Genomic DNA, 23,331 nt, shown 5'->3' on the forward strand with positions numbered 1-23,331 from the left:
GGTATAAGAATACATTGTGCAAAAGGCCTGTGGACATATGGAGTGAATTGGTCTACAGATATATGGCCTATGGACTGGATTACTGACTGGTGGAATGGCTTGCCTATGGAATGGCATGGAGGAACCCTTTGCTTTGTTTCACAAACAGCATCGTTGACAGTTTCCTCTTGGCAAAAAGGGCTGAGAATTCCTTCCAGCTTGGACTGTTGTGTGATGGCTTGCTGGGGTTGGGTTTGATCAAGTAGACTGAAGAATGTCCAAAGGCAGTATGAGGAAAATAAAACAGAATGTTTAGAATTGCTGAACAAATCTCTTGATTTGCAAAAAGATATATGTTTCTGATTGATCAAAGAAATGCCTTGATTTGCCAAAAGAAAAAGAGGATATATGTTATTGATTGACCAGAGAAATGGAGCAAACGGGTTTAAAGTTGCAGAAGGAAAAAAGATTGTGCTACAAATTAGAGAAGGAGAAAGAGAAGGTGGGTGATATAGCAGTTACAGGAGGAGAATGGAAAAGTTACTCAGGAATTACTCAGGAGGTCCTACTTAAGAATGTGAGCTTGGTGACAGAAAAAGAAAAGGAGTTGAAACAGATAAAATTGTGAGAGACTGCAATTCAGTCCAAACTGACAAGGCTGCAGAGGAAACTTTATATTTGAAGGAGGCTGTCAAAGTCATAGCAATGCAGTTTAGAGATCAACAAATTCCAGACTTGGGTCCATTGTGCCACACCAACTGCAAAGCTTTAATACAAAGCTTAAAGGAAGCCTTGAATACCAGAAAAATCATATGCTGTCTTACAAAGGACCCTGCAGCTCTAAATGCTGCTCTGAGGAAATGACAATCATGTGGAAGAGAGTGGGAAGCTGCTATGGAAAAGGGAGATTGGAGAGTAATTCCATCTGCCCCTCCTGCTTCACCACCGTTTTATAGAGATCATGAATCTCAGAAGCATAAGCAAATAGCTATAACTACTTACACTGGTAAAGCCTATGAGGTTCAAGAGAGCAAAGCTCATCCTCAAGCTACTGTAAGTACAGTTTCTGCAAAAATGTATAAAAGACAATAAAATCTGCACAGAAAGAGGGAGATCTCCTGGAGGAAGAGTTGGGGAAGAAGAATTTGTTACACCTCAAATTATTGTGGATGCTTACTCCCACTCCTAATACACGCACAGTTACTGAGACAAAATCTCATTGCCTTAATGAGATGGAAAAGCTGTCCATAGCAAAACTCTTGGACCCACTTGATTCCGATAACTTTTTCAATTGTGCTGCTGACGTGGGCCCATAGCCAACTTGAGGAACAGGATGTCATTGATGTGGTGCTTGTGTGTGCACCTGGAACTGGGAAAATCCTGAGAGAAGAGCTGGGAGTTAAGAAATCAGAGAGGGAGGATAAAAGAAGGGAACACATAGACAACATTCTTTAGGAAGCGGGAGTGTATTTTATATCTCCTGATGCTTAAACTGCGGGAGGTTCCAAGGTGGTGGTCTGACAGCAAATAAAATGGATCTGGATGAACAAGATACACTAGATATGAATGCTAATGACAGTGCCTTATGGTATGCGGGATTAAGGCATAGTTTCAAATGCTTGATGAGATCAATTTAAAAGAAATATATTTTTTCAGAAATATTGGATGAAGCTAAAGCAGCAGAAAGGTTGGTGCTAAAAGATAGTTACAGGACAGAAGAAAAGAAGGGCAAAGGGGAAACACCAGTTATCTATTCAAATTATTGCAGCTAGGAGGATTACAGAGATTTCAAGCCAAAGGAAATAGAGAACAGAAATGGTCATCAGGCAAAAGTACCAGGTGTCTGATGTACAATAAAAAAGATGAGCAGGATGAGGAAAATAACTTCAAATCATACTGAAACATCCAGATAAAAGAGAAAGAATTGCAGACATCACCTATTTCTAGACATGTTGCAGCTACTCAAGAAGCTAAACTGGCATTTGAGATACCAAACATCTTAACAGGGAATTCTGGAGACAGAGAAAATGAAGACTAGGGGTGCTCAGATCAGAGCAACCCCTGTTGTCAAAATTACATTTTGGTTGCTCCTGTGCAGCCAAACAATGTTGATCGAAAAAGAAGTGTTGTGTGAAGAGAGTATGGAAGATGACAATGAGGACAACACAAAGGAAGAAGGTTAGGCAAAACAAGGGAAACTGAAGCATATGAAAAGAGATGTATTCAAGAACCTGGTGCCAGAAGAAAAAGTGGGATTGAAATTGACAAGTCAATTCCTAATGAAAGTAGGTAAGTTCAAGGACAATACTAGTAATTGTTCCAAAGGCAAAGGTATATTGCTACACATTTTCCTAGCTGGGGCCCTCAGCTTGCATTCTGTTGTGGTTTGTTCTTTCTCCTCTGCTTTTCAAGTAACAGACATGAAGAACAACAATAAAGGAATAAGAAAATCTTTGGTCAGGACACCTGCAACCATGTACTTGAACAAGGTGAATAATATTTTAAGTGTTTTAATGCAAGGTTGAATAAAGCTATGGTTGCTTTCAGCTTCAAAAATGAGGAGGTAATATTATTTTTCATTTTCAAAGGTGACAACGGTTATTCTCTGAAGAAAGCTCATTCAATAAAAGTCAGCTTTGACTTTCCTTCTTCCCTTGCTAGGAGAAACTACATACTTAACTTCCTTATTCTTTAGCTGTTTTGTATAGGATTGCATTTATCTTGCTAATGCTTAAGCCCTACCACAAAGCAGGTGGGCTTTTTTTCCCTTTTATTTTGCAGGATAATGGAACATAGAAGAAAGTGATGACCGAGGAGATAAAACAGCTCTCTATGTTTTATGCTTAATATATGTCCTACTATGTGGTCTGTACTGAATGTCTGGTAAATATTGTGTGTAAGTGGCCTTAAATTGGTTTTATTTTGCAGTTATTTTTGTGCAGGAAAAAAAAACACTGCTTTTCCTCCCCCCCAAAAAGAGGTTTTACTTTGAGCTCAAATTGCTTTTTGTTTTTGGCCACAGATGACATTCATCCATCATTTTTATTTAATCACACATTTAATCACACATTGGAATCCTCTATATATATTGCATATGTGATGAACTGATCAGTTACATCCTAATAAACAGAGTCAAGTGCACATGACTGGTACCAAAGTTCTGGTTCAACAAAATAAAACAGAATGTTTTTTATGGTTTATATATTGCCTAATATTTTTCCCATATATTCTCTTGTACAGAAATAATATGTTATTTCTTCACTGTATATTATACTGTTAGAAATATGTTGGTTTTCATTTGATTTCTTTTATATTATGTCATTTCATGGATTTATTCCCCATTTATCTGCTGTGACTCAAATAAATCTTCAAATTAATTGTACCTGTGGATAGCTTCAGATTATCTCTGGTTACACCTTTCACCCATTGAGGCAAATAAAGGACCTTATTTTCAAAATGTAGTTTTGCCAGCATCTTACACAATCAGTCAAACATGTGACTCAATCAATCAATTGTTTATTTACGGTCAAAGACCAGCAATATATTATAATTAAAATATATTACAATTAAAATATAATTTCCATAACCTCTAAAAAACAGGCGATCCATTTTAAAACATTAACTTCCATGTTAACATCTTCCTTAAAGACATCTAATAATGTAGGAAACAAGCACAGATAAAACATAGGCCAAAAGTTATTATTGCATAATTGAAAGTTCATTGTCATAACGTTAGGCCAGGACAACCAGTAGCCTTACAAGGATAGGAGGCTACAGTATGATATTACAGCAGCACAATATTTAGCCACTTGTAGAGTAATGTCTGGGGCTTTGTCTGAAAGCAGCAAAGTTATATAGAAATTTGTATTTCTCCCAGGAAATTTCTGTAAAATGGACAACAGAAAAGACCTTCACGGGTCTTGATAAAATGAGCAGTGTAACAAAACATGTCCCACAGATTCAATCTCTTCTCCATTACAGGAACATAAATGTTCAGTATAGGGGATACCTTGAAATCTTCCTTCTAAAAGTTTAGAGGGCAAGAGACTGAATCTCGCTAGAATGAAGGCTCTTCTAAACTTAGGGAGTGTTGAATTGGACAAACAGACAGGAGGTTTAAAGTTTCCATTTCGTACTACACTGAGTTTGTCAGGCAAGCCTAAGTGTTCTTGTAGTTCTATATTGTGGATCCTTTGTTTTATGACTGCTTTAGCATTTGCGTAACCCGTTGTTACAAGAACGCTGGGAGGAAAACTTATCTGAGTCAGTTCCATACTCTGTAAATGCTTCCATTCCGAGTAGAAAGTGTCTAATAATATCAATGGTTCTAAACCTACCAGGCAAAAAATTAACTTTAACCAATAATTGAGCATCTGAGTCTTTGCCTGTGCTGTAATAGACACTAACCCTGCCTCCAACCTCAGTGTTCAATGTGACTGATTACGCAACTGCCTTCTGCAGCCTTTGGGGCCAAGATGGAACACCAAGCACATGTACAACGGCATGATTTTATATTATGCCTTGATGAACTGGATTTCAGCCACTGTTTATGCAATATAGTTGTTCAGCATAAAGGACATTTAATTATCTTTACAAGGAAAGTATCTTATAGCACAGAAACAGAACAAACCATATGTTTATGTAAGAATAAACTCTGAAAAAGATCTACAACACTCACATTGGGACTGAAAACATGCAAAAGATATTTACCACTCTTTCAAGCATACTGGTTTCCAAGATACTTTTGAAAACAATTTAAACTGCTGATTTTACCGTTCTTTATCAGGGGTTGCCAGCAACTATTGATAGACCCATATGTCATGAAACCTGCTTGACCTCCTTTAGATACAGTGAATTCACTCTGTTTCTTTCGGTATGTCCCATCTGCACCACAGGAAATAACAATACTGACTTACCACAGGACTATAACAAGTGCATATACATATGAAATCCTCTGAACACTTGAAAGATGTACTTCACATTTGTTTAACATTACAAGTACTAAAAAGCATTGTCATGTCTTTTTCCAATACTGCAATATAATTTCCCTCCTCCATATTTTCTTCACAGCAATTCTTTACAAATTAGCTACACAGCTAACTAATGATTTTAGCATGTTTTTGGTTGAACATTTTCTTTGTAAAAAAAAACAACAATGTCCAACATCATGCCACTTTTCCCCTTCTCCGCAGGCACTGCTGTGACAGGATAAATCCATTATGACTGGAGATAAGAATATTCATGTTCGTAAACAAATACCAATATTCCCATCCCAGCTGGACCTAATGAGGGTTCGGCCCCCGGGACCTGCCCAACCACTCATGCATCACGGCACTGCAAAGGTCACGCTCTTCCCGCCAATAGCACTAGGAACTCCACTGTCTCCCTGTTTGACTGACCACTCCAGGCAGGGGGTAGGAAGACAAGTCTCCCTACATCGCTGCTGAGTGGCCAGCCAAGCAGGAAGAAAGCAAAGCTTCTGGTGCAATTGGTGAAAAGAGTAGGACCTTTGCAGTGCCGGGACACGTGAGTGGATAGGCCAGTCCCAGGGGCCAGACTCTCACTAGGTCCGGCTGAGACAGGAATATTCATATTCGCATCTCTAATTATGAAACCCCCCCTTTTGTGAATGAATGAGTGGGTGCTTGTCCAGTATGATGCCTCTCCACAAAGGGAAAAATATACCATATTGAAAATATTATGAAGAGAAGCCTTTTTAACTGGCTTAATTAAAATAAATAACACTGATATTTGCATGTGTATACAAGTTTCAGGACTAAGGCCATAAGGCCATAAGGGAAATCAACTATGACTAATGAAGAGCCATGCTCAGGGATGGAACACACTCAACACAAGAAGCACCCCATAGCATTCCTAGATAAGGACCCTGTGTAAGAGACACTGCCTGTCAACACTGGGAATACTGAGCTAGATTGACCAATACTGTGACTAAGTTTAAGGCACTTGCAACGTTACATCTCAGTATATTTTTGTGCTACCTTTGAAAATAATGAGCCAATTTATTTATTATTTGTCATGGAGACAAATTTTAAGGCATAGCTGCCAAAGGATACCCTGTTTCCCCAAAAATAAGACAGGGTCTTATATTACATGCAGCCCATTAAAATACATGCATGTAATATTTGAAATAAGTGGAAGCAATTAAAACATTTCAAGACAGTTAAAACAGTATAAAGTGATAAGATAGATTACCCATATGTTGTTTACTTATATTATTATTATGTACAATCAATCAATCTTTATTTTGCTGTCTCCGACCCATTAAAATACATAATGTAATATTTAAAATAAATGGAAGTGATTAAAACATTTCAAAACAGCTAAAACAGTATAAATTGGTAAAATAGATTACCCATACAATGTATTTTATTTTTGTTTTTTTAATGATGGGATTAGGTAGAGGTCAAGATTGTTTTTCGTATTCTTTGGGCAGAGAGGAGAAATTTGGCCATTGATTCGGTGGTTATCTTGTTTGTGTCACTTAATAAATATTTTGTATGCCAAATCAGAGTCCTACCTGGGAAGACATTCATTATGGGCTTAAGGAATTTGATACGCCCGTTTCTGTAAAATTGCACTCAAAAAGGACATGCTTCATAGTTTCAATTTCTCTATCCTTACAAGGGCACAATCTTTTTTTCATAAGTGGTGCCAGAATATCGCCCATCTAAGATTGCGGATTGGAGACAGTTATATCGGGCTCTTGAAAATACATGCCTGTATTTTGGGGTAATCAAGTTTTCTAAATATCTAGCACTTTGGGAGAAATTATAGTTTAGGCCAAGGTGCAAGATGGAGCATGTTTTGCGAGCCAATGTCCCTGATCTGCTTTTCTAAGGTAGAGTTGGCTGCCTTGGATTCCTGGGCATAAAGAAAGTCCAAAGAGAGCCCTAATTCATGCAGTTTGGCTGGAAAAGCTTTAAGCCACGAGCTGTTAGGACATCTTTCTGTAGAAGGTTAAGATATCCCACAGAGGGATCAGCATGTATTTCCTTGTTTCAATATCTAAAAGCAAAGAGCCAAGCGCTGCATTCTAGTGATGTTAGATCAGTCCCTAATCATAAGGCAGCTGCAGGGATGCATCTTGGCATTCCCAAAATGGATTTTAGAAAAATTGAAAGAACACTATCTATAGTGAAATCCTAGGATCCATGTTGGTATACCACATAACAGTTGGGGCAGAATCTTGAGCTTAAAAACTTGGATAACAGCTGGTATAAATTGTTCCCCCCCCCTTAGTAAAGAAAAAACGCAAGATAGCTTTCTGCAAGTTCTGGGCTGCTTGGATTATGGACCGTCTATGGGCAGCCCAGGAAAGTTTATGGTGGAATGGAATACCTAGATACTTTAGCTGTTTTACTTGCTCAATGCAAGAACCATTAATTGTCTGATTTCTAGGTGTTACAGATTGAGCGAAAACCATAACCATAAAATTGGTTATAAACCAAAAAAGTTTATAACCAATTGGTTGTTCTTACAATAGTCCATAAATGTACGGATCAGCCGTTTAAGTCCTATTTTTGATAGGGACAGAAGAACCACATCATCAACATAAAGCAGTAGGGGGCATTTGGTCTCTGCCAATTTAGGAGGATGGAAATCTGTTCCAAGACACCACCCAAGCAGATTATTTAAATACATGTTAAATAACGTGGAGGCTAATATGCAGCCCTGTTGAACCTGTTTATTAGCCTGAATAGGTTTTGTCAGGTTTCCTTCTGTACCACATCTAACATGGAGTGTGGTGCTCTGATAGAGACATTTAATAAGATATAGGAGTCTCTTATCTATGAAGGTTTTGTATAATTTTGACCATAGAATATCTCTTGGGACAGAATCAAAGGCTGATTTTAAGTCTATGAATACAGTATAGAACCCATTACCATGAGAGGACATATATTTCTCTGCAAGATGGCTCAAAAATCATACAGTGATCAATAGCTTATCTGCCCTTTCTAAATTCTGCCTGTTCCTTCCCCAGGATATTTTCCTCTTCTATCCAAGTACAGTAAGTAGCTTTTGATTTAAATGATTAGAGTACAATTTACCCAGCACAGAGAGTAGATTGATTGGTCTGTAGTTGTTTGGGTCTCCTCTTTCTCCTTTCTTAAAGATAGGTATTATTATGGCTTCAGACCAAGCGATGGGGAATTTACCTGAGTTATTGATATGGGTAAACAAGTTTGCCAACAGAAGTGCCCACCAATCCATGTTATCCTTTAGCATTTCAGGGAGAATGGCATCTGTCCCCAGGGCCTTGCCTGATTTCATACTTCTAATCAGGGTTTTTGTTTCAGGCACTGTGACTAGCCTCCATGGAGGAGTGTCATTTAAATTTATAGTTGGAGAGAAATTTGTTGAGTTTGCTTTAATGTCCCCAAATAGAGTAGAGAAGAGCTGTTCCCAGATGTCTGCTGAAGGGTTACAGCTGAGATGGTTTGAGGACAAGCTCAGGGCATCAGTGACAAGAGCCAAGAAGAGTTTAGATTTTTTTATTATTTAAAGTACATTCTATTAATGCATTCCACCCCTTTTGAATTTCTTCTCTCTTTTTATATGCTATTAATTGTTTATATTTCTTTTTGATATCATAATATTCTGCGGGTAATATGTTTAGGTTTTCCTTTCTGTAGTTGTTATATACCTCTCTCAGTTGTTTTTTAACTACATAATATTCCATGTCAGTCCACTTAGGGTCGCTTATCTTTAATGAGGCTCATGGAAGCAGTTGTTTGGAGGTTAGGGCTGTATTCATCACCTTGATTAGGACTAGGTAGTTATTTATGGAAGTAGTGGCATTTGTGGCTCCTATGATTGAATTTTTTAGGGACTCCCCCTCAGCGGAGCCAAAGAAGCCTTCTAGCTTATTGTGGGTTTCCTCAGTCCAGTGTATTCTCTTTTGTTTGAAGCTTAGACATTTATCTTGGAGATGAAGTTTTGCACTCAGATGGACAGATTGTGAGAGAAGGAGGCTGGTATTAAGGGAGAGGTGGTCACTATCCAGCCTTAGACCTACAGAAAATTCCAGTACCTCTCTAGATAAAGAGTGGGAGATTAGCACAAAATCCACAGCACTGCTTCCATGTCCTGATACATAGGTATGTTCAGGGCATTTGTCATAGTGGGGGTTCCCGTTTAATATTATAAAACCAAAGCGGGACACCATTTGGATCATACAGATGCCACCATAATTCACCTTAGTTATCTTTTGACTTCCTATCATAGCTAGGGGCAAAGATCTCATTGTCATCTGCTCCCCAAAGACTAGAAGAAAAGAGTGTGCTGTTATTTGAGCCTAATCTTGCATTAAAGTCCCCCATTATGAGTAACTGGGCTCTAGGGAGTTTGCATTCCAGTCCTATTATATAGTTTTCCAGGTCTTCCCAAACTTGTTTTTTGCTTTTCTGAGATGAGGTGGAATATAAACATTGACCAAAAGAAGGGTCTTAGGCCCAAAGACTATATGCCCTGCCATTGCTATTTTCACACAAATGGAGAGCCAGTTGACAGATGCCTGGAGAGCAGTAGATATCAATATTGCTAAGCCTGCTTTAGGTCTACCTTTCCTTTTGGTGGTCTCAGTGGGCATATCATATACAGCATATCCATTTAGCTTGATTTGTTTGGTGAACCATGTTTCCTGAATAAAAATTATATCATGATCCCCCAGATGTTCCAGAAAGTTAGGATCATTTTGCTTTGAGGTCCACCCTGCTAGCATCCATGAGATAACTTTGAGTTGATCATGTGATGCATTCAAGATCTCCCCTTTATCCTGTGGATAGCTATCAGGATGTGTGGAACAGATTCTAGCTATGGTATCATTATGCTGCAGGGTTTGTCAATTTATCTTAGTAATATCAGGAAAGTTTCTCTGGGCTTCATCTAGGGGTGCCTCGGCTATCAAACACAGTTCAGGATGGTTCGCAGGCACTGTCAAGTTAGAATTCAGTGTCCTTTTGTTTATTGTTATCATGGGCTCCAGAGGGGGTTTAACTCTATCTTTAGTTTGTGTCACTACTGGGGAGCCAGGTACGGGCAATTGATGGTTTGCTGGGTCTTAGTTGGTATTTGGGGGCTGTCCCAAATTCCTCAAAGTTGCAACCGGACATTCCAGTCGGTATACTAAAGACATCTGCTCACAAATTGGCAGTCTGCTAAAGGAGGCAATAAAATGAGTCTCTGCCTCCTCTTCTGGCCAAGTAAGAACTAGCTATAGGACTATCATCCTTGCATTTTTCTGTCGGATAACCATAATCATTTTGCCCATCAATTGAATTGTCTTTTAAAACTTGAATAAGATCTTCTTCAGTGTGCTTCTCCTGGACATAGACTGGATTTTCCCTTTCTGTCTCCCTTGCATACTCACTTAGCAGGGGTAGTGGGTGTGCTAAGTTTTGGAAGTACCTAACGACTTTCCTCTCTTCTGCCATAAATCCTATTGGTTATTATACTATCCTTAAATTTTACAATTGCCCATGCATGGGTATAATTCTGGAACAAATTTTCCACATTAAAATTTGGGGCATGGAGGTTAATTCAGGAATTATGGGTTCTAAGATATTTACCAGATTACATTTGCACTCATTCTGTGTAAGTAACCCCTTTGGTTTTGGGTATCCACAGAAAGCTAAAGTGTGAGTCATTAGTCTCAGCTTCCATGTTGCATTGTTCTCAGGCTTTGTCGGCTGGGTTATTGATTGAGTGTTCTTCTCTGTATTGCTCTTTACCACATCACTCCAGGCATCATTTCCCACTTCATCTATACCATCCTCACTAATACCCTGTATGGTAAAGTTGATTGCTGATTGATGTACATTTGGCAAAGCTTCACCAGTACCTAACTTTTCAGAGTTTCTTTTAAGTCTGGAAGATTTTACCTCTTTATTTGAGTTCATCTCAAAATGTTTAAATAGGTTATAGTAATTCATTTTTTGGGGTGGTTTTCTTGATTTATTTGCATTCTTAATATTCTTGGGCTTTTTAATTAATGATGATGTGGTCTTATTTTTTGCTAATTTTATTCTTTTTTTTAACTTGTGCGTCCATACAGATATCCTTCTTGTGCCCTATTCTTGGTTTCCTGTTTGGAATTTTTACCCTCTTTGGCAGAACCGTCCTGTAACAATGCATTATCGTGGTCAGTTTGTTTGTTGTTGTTGTTGTTAGGTACCTTTTTAAATTTAGTTTGGTTAGAGTAGTTAATAGCTCATAAGATTCGTAGAGGAATATTTAAATTAACTTCATCTCCTCTAGAATTTCTTTTACCCACTGGAATTGTGTATTAGTGTCCGACTCTCCTCTTGCCTTAAATGGCTTTGGAAAGGGCTCTTTTTCTGTTTGAATGCATCCTTGTACCAATTCATCTATTTGTTTTAACATAAGATCATCTACTTCCTTTTTCCCCTTCTTTTCCACCCTGCTGGAGTCCAAAATGTTTTCTGCAACTGCTAACTCTGTCGGCAGGTCAGGAGCATAATCTTCCTCATTTGTTTCTATTATTGAACATTGATACTCAACTGACCAGTCTAGATTGGTGTGTGTGTTGTTGTACAGTCGTGCCCCGCTGGACAATTACCCTGCTCTATGACGAATCCGCTTAACGTTGAAGTTTTTGTGATCGCTTTTGCAATCGCAAAACAATGTTTTAAATGGGGTTTCTCATTTCACGATGCTTCGGGAACCGATTTTCGCTTTACGACAATCAGCAAACAGCTGATCGTCAGTTTTCAAAATGGCCACCAGCTGAAGAAAATGCCCCCCCGGTGTTTTAGGACTGATTTTTTGCTTAACAGGCACCAGAAAATGGCCGCCGTGTGGAGGATCTTCACTGGACGAGCAGGTATTCAGCCAATTGGAACACACTGAATGGTTTCAATGCGTTTCAATGGGTTTTTTTATTTCGTTTGATGAAGTTTTCACTCTACAGCGATTTCGCTGGAATGCATTAATGTCATCAAGCGAGGCACCACTGTAATTTCATTGGTATTTTTAGTGCCCTCCTCTTTGGGAGAAAAAAATATGTAATTTTCTTTTGTCTCCCTTTAAAGGTAAAGGTAAAGGTTCCCCTTGACAATTTTTGTGCAGTCGTGTCCGACTCTAGGGGGCGGTGCTCATCCCGCTCTTCAAGCCATAGAGCCAGCGTTTTGTCCGAAGACAATCTTTCCGTGGTCACATGGCCAGTGTGATTTAGACACAGAACACTGTTTACCTTCCCACCGAGGTGGTCCCTATTTATCTACTCGCATTTGCATGCTTTCGAACCGCTAGGTTGGCGGGAGCTGGGACAAGCGACGGGTGCTCATTCCGTTGCGTGGATTCGATCTTACGACTGCCGGATCTTCTGACCCTGCAGCACAGGCTTCTGCGGTTTAGCCCACAGCGCCACCACGTCTCCCTTTCCTCTCTGCTAATAAGTTTCCATGTATTGGAGAAACCCCATGTACTTTATAACCCTGTCTAGTAAAAACCATTGTCCAACAAGAGCAGGTTATTCCTGTACTAGACCATAACATATATACATATAGTAAAAATGTATATTACTAGGAGTAAGCATATAGATATACCCTACCAGTAATAAAATAATAAAATAATAAAATAATAATAATAAATTTTTTAAAAAGGTCTTCAAAATTAGTTTGACTTAATAATACTAGCAGTTCTAGGAACAGAAAAATTCAGATACATATAATGGCAAGCATATATTGTAGAATGTACTAATATCGTGTGTCCTGTGGTAAGATAGTCCAGTCAGAAGGTCTGGCTTCTTCAGTCTTCTAGCAACTTGCCAGAGCAGGTTTAAAGGTTGGAGAATGGATTTTGCTCACAGGCACAGATCTTTTGGTTTGATTATCTTGTCGCTGCTTGACTTAAACCCAGAGGTAGGTGTGCAGATACAAGCACAGAACAGGCGGGTCTCAGTTATTTTGGAGTGCTTAAAGATTCCACCATCAAGTGTCTGCTTTAGGCCCCATTCATCCCCTTTTGTCCAGAAATAAAAGCAATCTGTCTTAGTCTTAGTCTGCTTTGGACTTTTCAGCAATACAGTGGTGCCTCGCATTACGATGTTAATTCATTCCAGCGAAATCGCTGTAGAACGAAAACATCGTAAAGCAAAATTAAAAAGCCCATAGAAATGCATTAAAACCCGATTAATGCGTTCCTATGGGCTTGAAACTCACTGTCCAGTGAAGATCCTCCATAGCACAGCCATTTTTGCTGCCCGTGCAGCGAGGAATCCGTCCCAGAAAACAGCGGGTAGCCATTTTTTTTACCTGGTGGCCATTTTGAAACCGCCAATCAGCTGTGCGAAAATCGCCATTTTGCGATAATTGGTTAGTGAAGCAAAGTGAAAAAAACCCATAGGAAACATCGTTTTGCGATCGCAAAAACTTCTTCATTATGTAATTTCATTGTTAAACGAAGTGCTTGTCTTGCGAGGCACCACTGTACTTTTAAAAAGTTGGGGGAAGGTGGAGCAGGAAATTCCGTTTGCTTACTGCGCCTGATGTTCTTGCACCGTGGACTTGCTGCTTGATTCTAAGTATTTGCTTAGCAATGGGACCATGAGGATATATGGCTTTCACCCAAAGTTTTAAGGTTGAAAAGGCAAATACACGTCCACTAGCTTCTAAGGGCTTGGGAGATCACCAGAATGCAAGCTGTAAATCTCTGCCCATGTTTCACACTTGCTCTAGTAAAAATGAGGAACCTGCATCTCCCCAGGGTCTTATAATAATTTTGCTCCAAAAAGCGCATTAAGGCTTATTTTCATGGGATTTTTTTTTCATGTACAACTATCTACATTTATTCAAATGCAGTCATGTCATCTTCTGGTTGCTGCACAGTGGTGGAGGGTGGGCTTTCACTTCACTAGGGCTTATTTTGGGGGGTAGGGCTTATATTACGAGCATCCTAAAAATCCTACTAGGGCTTATTTTCAGGTTAGGGCTTATTTTCCAGGAAACAGGGTAATATAAATCCCTAAATGGCTTAGGTCCAAGCTATCTCAAGGACTGGACCTCCCTTTATAAGCCTGCCTGGCTTTTAAGGTCAACAGGAGAGATCACCCTCACAGGTATGTTTGGTGGGAACACAAGAGAGGGCCTTCTTTGTTGCCGACTTTGAAACTCCCTCCCACAGGAGGCCAGGATGCCCCCCCCCCCGTCTTCACTGTCCTTCTATGAGCAAGCAAAGACCTTTCTCTTCAGGAAAGCTTTCCCTTAATGACTGGCTGCCTGAGTGCAGCTTTTAAATGAATGTTTGTGCCTTACTGCTTTGAATGTGTTTTTAGTGCTGCTTTTGTTTACTGTTGTTTAGTGTGATATCTGTTTGATTCTTTTTAGCTTTCAACATTGTATTTTAATGATGTAAGCCAACTTGGGTCCCTCTTAAGGAGAAAGGCGAGGTAAAAATATTATAGATAAAATATTATAGATAAATAACCACAGTATTATATCCCATATAGCATTATGTTTAAAAGTGCAGTTTGGAAACACTTCCATCAATTATTTTTTTCCAAGTGCTGAAACATTCAATGTTTTTCTTGTACAAGTCAAACAGAAGAAAATTTCCAGAATTATGTTGAACCTGGTTAACATCTCATTTCAAAAGAGCATCACTGCTGGAAAGCTCTACAACATCTGTTTGAATATTCAGTGGTATAAGTGTTCGCAGATAGTTTTTTTAAAATAGGGCTTTCAGTATCATTTGATAATATCCAATAATCAAGATGTTTCATCACTACAGAATCAGTAGAGTTGTTCTATAGAATTGATTCATCTCAAGTGCGTCCATCTCTCTGCTGCTGCTGCTGCTGCTGCTGCTGCGCACGCACGCATACACACACACACACACACACACACACACACACACACACACACACACACACACACACACACACACACACACACACACACACACCGTTATCTCAAAACCTCTGTGGAGGATTGAGGAACCCTCCAGCACAGGTTTATGGTTGACATGCAGCAACGGTGTGAGGAATGGAAGAAAAACTTGTCATATAAACCGAGAATAACATTAGATATAATCTATAATTCAAGTTATGCATATGATAAGGATGTATGAGCACATATTTTTATGTTGCATTTGCACAGGATATACTGCCTCATCTTACACGATCTGACACAATTGCTAGAAATGTTGATGGGCAGGAATTATTCCCATCATGATTTCCAACCAACAAAAAAGCATTAATACTGCACTGGCAATCCCTGTGTAGATACCTTACAGAATGTTTACAGCAGTGTTTCCCAAACCTTTTTGAGTTGCGACCTCCTTTCATAATATCCAAGTAACTTGTAACACACACACCTCTGGCAGACTTGCATAAAAAGGCATTTTAATGGAATAAACACATTCAAAACAGATTTTATAATATAATTATAACCTAATGAAATCATATTAATGTAATAATATATAATCATGGGGGCCTGTAAATCTGCCTCTACCAGATAAAATTTGAGAAGAAAAAAATGTTAATAAACTTTGAGTTTAATTTTTGGATTTGAAAATGACCCTCTCTTCCAGTCTCCTCTCCCCAAAAGAGCCCCATCAATGAAAAGCCCCTCCCCCTAAAGCCCAAATAAACACCTCCCCCATGCCCGCCTCTCTGGTTCTCCTACCTCACCTTTTTTTGCCCATCTTGTCTTCCTCCTCCATGACTCAGGTAGGGCCCAGAGGCATCTCTTTCCCTTTGCTCCACCCCCCATTGCTGCATCTGGAAGACTCAGGTGGAGTGAAAGGTGCCTCTGTAGTGGCAACAGCAACTTTTCAATCCTGCCACCATCTTAGGCATCAGCATTCCTGGCGTGAACTGAGTGCTCACCATATTCAGGCCTCTCTGAGCTAGGCTTATGGTAACGTCCAAAGGGATGAAATCAGTGCTTCAAAGGTGGATGTGGAGGAGCAGAGAGAAATGAGCAAGAGTAGCTCTTTCAGAGAGTATAGGAGTGATGCACATACATGAAAGGAAAATCCACCCAGAGGGGTGCATAAGTAAGAACTCTGAGTTGCCTGCAATTCCGGTTCATATTAAATTTATCTGTGTATCAGGAGGATTAAAATGACAGCATTGTATACACCATATTTAATATAACAAATATAAAAGTAATTGCAACTAAAAGTAATTGTAGTGACCCCTTAGAAAACATTTCACAACATCTTTGCAGGTCATGAACCGCAGGTTGGGAACCCACTGCCTAAAGGACAGACATCCACTATTTACTTTCACGTACACACCAAGTTGGAGGCAGCTTGAAAAATCAAATGAATGAGTATTCATCCACAACTGCAACTTTTAAAAATGTACCTAATAAAGAATATGCTAGCTTACAGAAATGGTGCTTAAACAAATAGTCACAGATGCTGTATATGTACTGTGAAGCAATGGTACAATAAACACAGCCAGGGAAAAAGTAGACGGCAAATTGTCAAAAGATGTTTGCAACAGGATTTTCTGAACCTTGAATGCAAATGATTATACTTGGAAATGGAAGGCCTGTATTTAAAAAATATTAAATGAAAGTTTAGATTCCATGAATTAATCTTTTTAACATAAGTATTTTATAGATGTAATTTTTAAGTACAGTGGTGCCCCATATAGCGAGGTTAATCCGTTCCGGATTAACCTTCGCTATACAAAAACATCGCTGTGCGGGTAAGTAAAACCTATTGGAACGCATTAAACTTAGTTTAATGCATTCCAATAAGTGTGCAAACTCACCCCTCCAGCGATGTTTTCGTGTCCGGCGGCCATTTTGGAGCCGCCGATCAGCTGATCGGCGGCTCCAAAATGGCCGCCGGATGACCCGAAATGGCCCCTATCAGCGTTTTCGCGCCCTCCCCTTGCTTATGGGGAGGGCGCGAAAACGCTGATAGGGGCCATTTCGGGTCATGCGGCGGCCATTTTGGAGCCGCCGATCAGCTGTTCGGCGGCTCCAAAATGGCCGCCGGAGCCCCAATCGTCGCAAAGCGAGTGCGGCGATTGGGGCTGATCCGTATAGCGATCCCCAAAAAGGGATCGCTATACGGATTTTTCGTTAAACGGTGCACTCGTTAAGCGAGGCACCACTGTAATTTAACTTATATTTTAGAACTTTGGGCACCTTTTGAGGGGGAAAGGAAGACCTTAATTTTAATCTTAATATCTGAAATAATGGCTCCAAATAAATTATTACTAGAGCTTTATTTCCATACATTATGTCTCAAAGGAAACATGTGAGATAGGTTTCAGACAAACTGCCATAATCTGATCTTAAACAATCCAAAATCAATGTATTCTTTAGATCAGAATAGGGCTTTGTCAAATTCCAGGTAATTTTTAAAGCCTATGTCTAAGAGATCTGACACTAGCTAACAAATAAATATTCACAAGAAACAAATGCCCATATGAAAGAATATAAACAGAAAATGTTGACCAGTGACTCTGCTTTGGAAGTAAAAGGTCTCAAGACTACCTATTTGATAAATAAAATCAGTAAAAAACACTATTTCTTTCAATAAGATGAACACTACAGATTCTAAAGAGACTGAATTCTAGGGAGTAGGCTATTTTTAAAAGTGATAAAAAGAACCCAGAATGTTTGCAGTCTTCATATTACCCCCACACACACACACACACACACACACAAAGCACTAGAGATGGGCATGAACCAGAAAACTGGTGGTTCATGATGGTTTGTGGTTTTTCTGCTTTGTGGTTCAGTTCCTGCTCCTCGCTCATAAGTACCACCATCAGGGCAAATGCCCAGAAGAGGAATTAATAAAATAAACAGTAGAGATATTATAGCCTACGAGAATGGACCATAAATCAGTGGCCAAGTGTATGTATGCTTAGAATGCAAGAAGGTGCAAGCATGAATCCCTGGTGTCTCTGAATAGAGCTGAGAACATCCCTGTTTGAAGCCTTCAGGAGTCACATATGTGCTCATATCGCAATTACAGGGAATTCCACATTTCTAGAAGAGGTCCATTCCTGGCCAATTCTGTCTTCTGTCCTCTCTCCTTGCTCAACTGAGTCAAATAAAGACCTCCTTCATGGAAACATGTCCCTGTCCTGAACAGCTTTCCTGCCCATACCTTATTATTTATTCTATGGTGGAAGAATTAGACAGCCTCTCTGTGAAACCCCAACTGTTTCCTGAAATCCAACATGACCAGTCCTGCCAATGTGTTGCCATGGCAAGGCTTTATGGCAAGTACATACTGTTTACAGGGCTATTAACATTTGGCTTAGCAGTGACAGGCAGAGTGGGGATATATATCAAAAGGAATCTGCATGTCCCTGACACTCTTTTGCTGTGGCTTCCTTCCTTTATAGGAGAGGGGTGGTTTACTTGGTGAAGTCAGGGAAAAGAGCAGCAGGCAGCTGACTCAGAGGGTACTGGCCTGTATAATAGTCAACAGGTACTTAAGGCAAGGGCTGTAATAGAGAGCAAGAAGCTGACTTGCTTAGTGAAACAGAAGATGTGCTGGCCTCTTAACTTCTAGTCTCCCAAGAGTAATCGGCAGCTTATTAGAGACTACAGGCTTGTACTAATCTATAGGTAAAGCCAGGAGGATGGCAGAGAGGAAAATGTGGTTTCCTTAGTAAAATCCCAGAAGAAGTGGGATTTCACTTGTATGCACGTAGGTCAGAAAGAGCAGCAGGCAGCTGAAGTATCTAGGATCTAGGATACTGTAAAGAAAATACGATGGAAATGATGGCTTTCAAAAGTGTGGAAAACACACAATAGGATTTCGGGTGTGCCTAGTGGAAAAGGGAAATCACCCAGGCTGTAGCACAAGGGCAAGCAGATTAAGGAGTATGATAGTAGAAGGACTGCATGTTAAGTATCTATGCCACAAAGACCAGTAAGCATTGTTGTTTGCACCACTGCATGAATACATTTTTAAAAGAAACAAAAACAGAAGAGGGTCAGAAGAAAAACGCTAACATACTTCTTGTGACTGAATCGTGACTTGAAGCCCAAACAAGAAAGCAGTCATCCATCAAAAGTTACACAAACTCAAACCTTATAGTGCAAATGAGTATAGTTTAATAAAGTAGCATGAGAACAAAGAGAAAAAGAAAAAAAATTCCATAATGCAAAAAACTAATCTAAACAGTGATGCATCTCTCTCACTTCGCCCTGCAGCTATCTAGGGAGGAAGCAGACAAATATAGTCTGATGACCTGATTAATAGATCCTCCCCCAGAGATTCAGTGGATGGAGCATCCAGGAGAGGTCTTGAGATTCATTGGGGTTTCAACTGTCAATCACTGCACCCCACAGAAAACTAACTGCTTCCCTCCTCACTCAAGCAGCATCTCAAGGGGACCCAGTCTTAGCTGTACCACCACACAGAGAGATTTCTGTTTTCCTTCCTAACTATTTTACTGATGAAATACCCCATCACACAAGGATAACAAATTTACAGCAAAATAGTAAACAGCAACTGAGAGAAAATTCTATTAGAAAAAAAAGTGAAGGGGAGTTTTTATTTCTTCCCTTGTGCTGTAGTCCTTATACACTCCTGAGGTGGGAGAGAGATGGAGGTGCACCAACTTCTTCTCAATTCCATCTTCTGAATAATGTGGATAGGTTTCTATCTTCTGAGACCTGCCCACAACCCATCTAAATAGAATGCAGGATTCTCATGTGGAGTTACCAAATGTACCAATCTCTGGAGTGGATCTTTAACAATTAAAGATAATTTTAGCAGAAGTGCCACCCCTCTCACTTCTTCCCTATAAGTACCTTCCCCTCTCTGAGCAACAGAACTCAACTGCTAATTGTATGCAAGTCGCCTTCCCCAGCTACTACTTATAGAATTGATTTTTAAGTCAATTAACCAAAGCATCCTACAACAGTCACTGCCCAGTACTACTCTCAAGACACTTGTCCACTTAAAGTGCATCAGCTACTTGTATCTTCCCATTCATACAAGTCAATGTCAGTGAAGTTACTATGGTACATGACCTGGAAAAGTCCACTAACAACTTTCCCCATAATCTACCTATTAAACAAAGAAAAAAAAAAGAAATCCTAAGTAAATAACTCACAATCTGTTGCCCTCTCATGAGGCTAGACTCTGCTACCGGAGGCAGCCTTCTCTACCTAATATTAGAACTTTATCTGCCATTACATCTCATACAGCAGATGCCAGTTCCTCCCATAATTTCTGTATCTAGGATCACTACAACAGCAGAGAGAGGGGGGAACAAGGTGTGAAAACCAAGGCTCATTACAGAAAACTCAAGCCTTGATTTTCATCTCAGGCGGATAGCCCAGCTGCAGCCCTACCTTGATGTGGGGGCGCTCACTACCTTGGTACATGCGCTCGTAATCTCAAGATTAGACCACTGTAATGTGCTCTACGTGGGGCTGCCTTTGAGGTTGCTGCGGAAGCTACAGGTGGTGCAGAACGCGGCGGCCAGATTACTCAGTGGAGTGAAAAAATTCCAACATATATCGTCCACTCTGGCTGCACTGCATTGGCTGCCCATCCGTTTCCGCATCGACTTCAAAGTGTTGATGCTCACGTATAAAGCCCTAAATGGTTTAGGGCCTCCATATCTGGTGGAATGCCTACTCCCACCAAGATCTACCCGTGTCACTTCTGTGAGCCAGGAGGTGAGGCTGAGGAGCCTAACGCCGAGGAAGGCCCGGAAGGAGAAGACAAGAAATCGGGCCTTCTCAGCGGTGGCTCCTCACCTCTGGAACAATCTACCTCCTGGGATTCGCGGGGCTCCCTCGCTGGGTATCTTCAAGAATCAATTGAAGACATGGATGTTCCGGCAGGCCTTCCCGCCAGACAATTCCTGACGTCCCTTTCCTTCCCCTTTCCACTGGTTTTCCATCTTTGCAAAGTTTTTATTATTTATCCCACCTTATATATGTTTACTTTTATTATCCTTTGTTTGTTAGCCACCTAGAGTGGTCCAGAGCTGACTAGATAGGCGGGATATAAATAAATAAAATAAATAAATAAATTCAAGCCTTGAGTTTTTCTATGTCATAATCAACAACATTTTTCCATTTTAGGAAACTGAAATCCATGTTAGCATGATGAATGAACATTAAGTCAGAGATCAATACGTGTGCCTACATACAAGATGAACGATAAGGCTTAAAACAACTGGCATACTCAGAGCCAAACATTTAAATGAGCTACCCTTTTTATAAAGTATAATTTTAAGTCGAAACTCTGTAGCACTCAAATATGCTCTTATAAGCCAACCAATTAGAATTTTAACTGCCTTGTATCTGCTTTACTGACAATGGAAGTTAAACAAGCATGCTGAAAGGAGAACCCATTCCTTGGGGACATTTTAAGCTGCAATTTAAAAAGTCATTTAAGATTTCTCCCTTTCTCTTTTCATTCCTCAAAGACAGGACTATTATGAATTACCTTTCAAAAGCTACAAAAATCATGTTTCTAATAATGGATGGGATTTCAACACTTTATTGATATTAATGTTAAATTACAATTAAGTGCACTGCCTGGTTTGCAAGACATGTTACTGAACGCACACAGAGGTATTATGTCGCCTAAATATCCTGTGTTCATGCTTACAAAGAGAAATAAGAAAGCTTGTTATTGCCTGGATAGGAAATCAGCCAGTATGACTTGAAATCATATTGTACCAGTGACCAGTTCAGCTGTTAGCAACAGGCTTAAACCATAAGCCTAAACTCCATTGGCATCTCATAAACTTTGGATGACATGATAAACCATGGGTCCACAGGAAATCTGGCTTATCATTTATGAACAGGATGCTGGTACACCCTGCCTAGTATATCCTGCCCACAGCAGGAACAGCTAGAAAAATTACAAAGCTTTACTTCCCTATTTCCCTGAAAATAAGCCCTAACCTGAAAATAAGCCCTAGTATGATTTTTCAAGAGGCTCGTAATATAAGCCTTATCCCCAAAATAAGCAATAGTTAAGTGAAACCCCACCCTCCACCACTGTGCAGTATTGTGCAGCAACCAGAAGATGATATGACTGTAAAATAAAACATCCCCTGAAAATAAACCCTAATGCATTTTTGGACCAAAAATTAATATAAGACCCTGGCTTATTTTTAGGAAAACACAATATGTGGTTGTTTGTCAGGTCATCTGAATAAGCTCACAATTCTTCGCGAATACATATCACAATTCTTCCTTGTTCTGTTTCTTCCCCGACAAATCAGAATGGGAAATTTAAAACAAACTCTGGATTCCTTTTCTGATTTTAAGGAGAAACAAACCAAAGCTTTGGACAATATGCCAAACAAACAGTGGAGCACTTTAGCTGCTATCTGTGCAATCAGGAGCAACAGGGAAACATACACCAGCCTGCTGTTCATACATCACAAGTCAATGTTCCAGCAGATCCCTAGCTTGTTATTCTTTCCAAATCCAGGCAGTATATAATATGTCAATCCCACTCCCTGTGATCAGTGGATCATATGAGACATCCATACTGGTTAGGCCAGGCATTTCAATACCCAAGAGCATGGCCACAAGAACATTACCTTTTGCTGGTGTAATCACAATGGACTGGTTACTGGTCGATTTAGTCTGTAGAGATGGAACTGTCAATCAGAGGAATAGAAAGAGTCTGCTTGCTCTGCCATGGACCTGAATTATAATTATGGACTCCTACCATGTTGTGTAATGTACAATCAGGTGCCACAACATGTGCAAGGGATGATCTGCAAGGAGATGGAAAAGCCTTTTTTTGTATCTGTGGTATCAGTTATATTTTCATAGTTACTATATGTTATCATAACATTTATTTCAAGACTATTGGATTGCATCTTCTGGAACTAAACAGTCTGTGTTCCAAACTTTTAAGCTTTATTTATATCAAAGATTTTTAGAGCTGTATTAATCTGCTGCCCCATCTAAGGTCAGAAGCAAGAGACTGGTTTTATGTAGTACCTGGTTCCTTCCGGAAATCACAACCCATTCAGATGGGGCTTTTAGCATGCCATCACTCTGCTGAATTTTGCAGGAGCTTTACATGGCTTCATCTTCCAGCTGTACCCTCCTGTGCTTTTCCACCACTTCTTCTGGCTTTATCCTTACTCCAGAAAACCTGTTAAAGGGGAAAAGAAAATGAAACAGCTTGTATCTGGTGGCTCTTCCACATGGTCGCAAGAGTCAAACTGCAATTTGTATCTTTCTACTTACTGTTACTTCCCTATTGCTTTGAAAATAAAATGATCTATAGTCACTGTAATGTCCAAAATCTTGGAGAACCCAAACATCTGCAACTGTTCAGAAAGATCACTGTTTTCTACACAAAAAATAATCCACACAATTGATTTGGAATATG

General features: G+C 39.7%; 1 protein-coding gene across 6 annotated transcripts in view; it reads right to left on the reverse strand.

The window, feature by feature from the left end:
* MPPED1 (metallophosphoesterase domain containing 1) overlaps nt 1–23,331 on the reverse strand; it is a 141,283-nt gene that overhangs the window by 109,319 nt on the left and 8,633 nt on the right. For 3 of the 6 annotated variants that reach the window (XM_073000831.2, XM_073000832.2, XM_020788925.3), the window contains exons 2-3: nt 22,935–23,091; nt 22,526–22,705 (exon numbers count right to left, since the gene is read on the reverse strand). The gene's annotated coding sequence lies outside the window, so the exon portion shown is untranslated. The remainder of the gene's footprint in view (nt 1–22,525; nt 22,706–22,934; nt 23,092–23,331) is intronic. The other 3 variants (XM_078394211.1, XM_078394212.1, XM_078394213.1) reach the window with 1 other exon arrangement.

The sequence above is a fragment of the Pogona vitticeps genome, chromosome 5, assembly GCF_051106095.1.
Source record: "Pogona vitticeps strain Pit_001003342236 chromosome 5, PviZW2.1, whole genome shotgun sequence".
In the NCBI taxonomy this organism is placed as follows: Eukaryota; Metazoa; Chordata; class Lepidosauria; order Squamata; family Agamidae; genus Pogona; species Pogona vitticeps.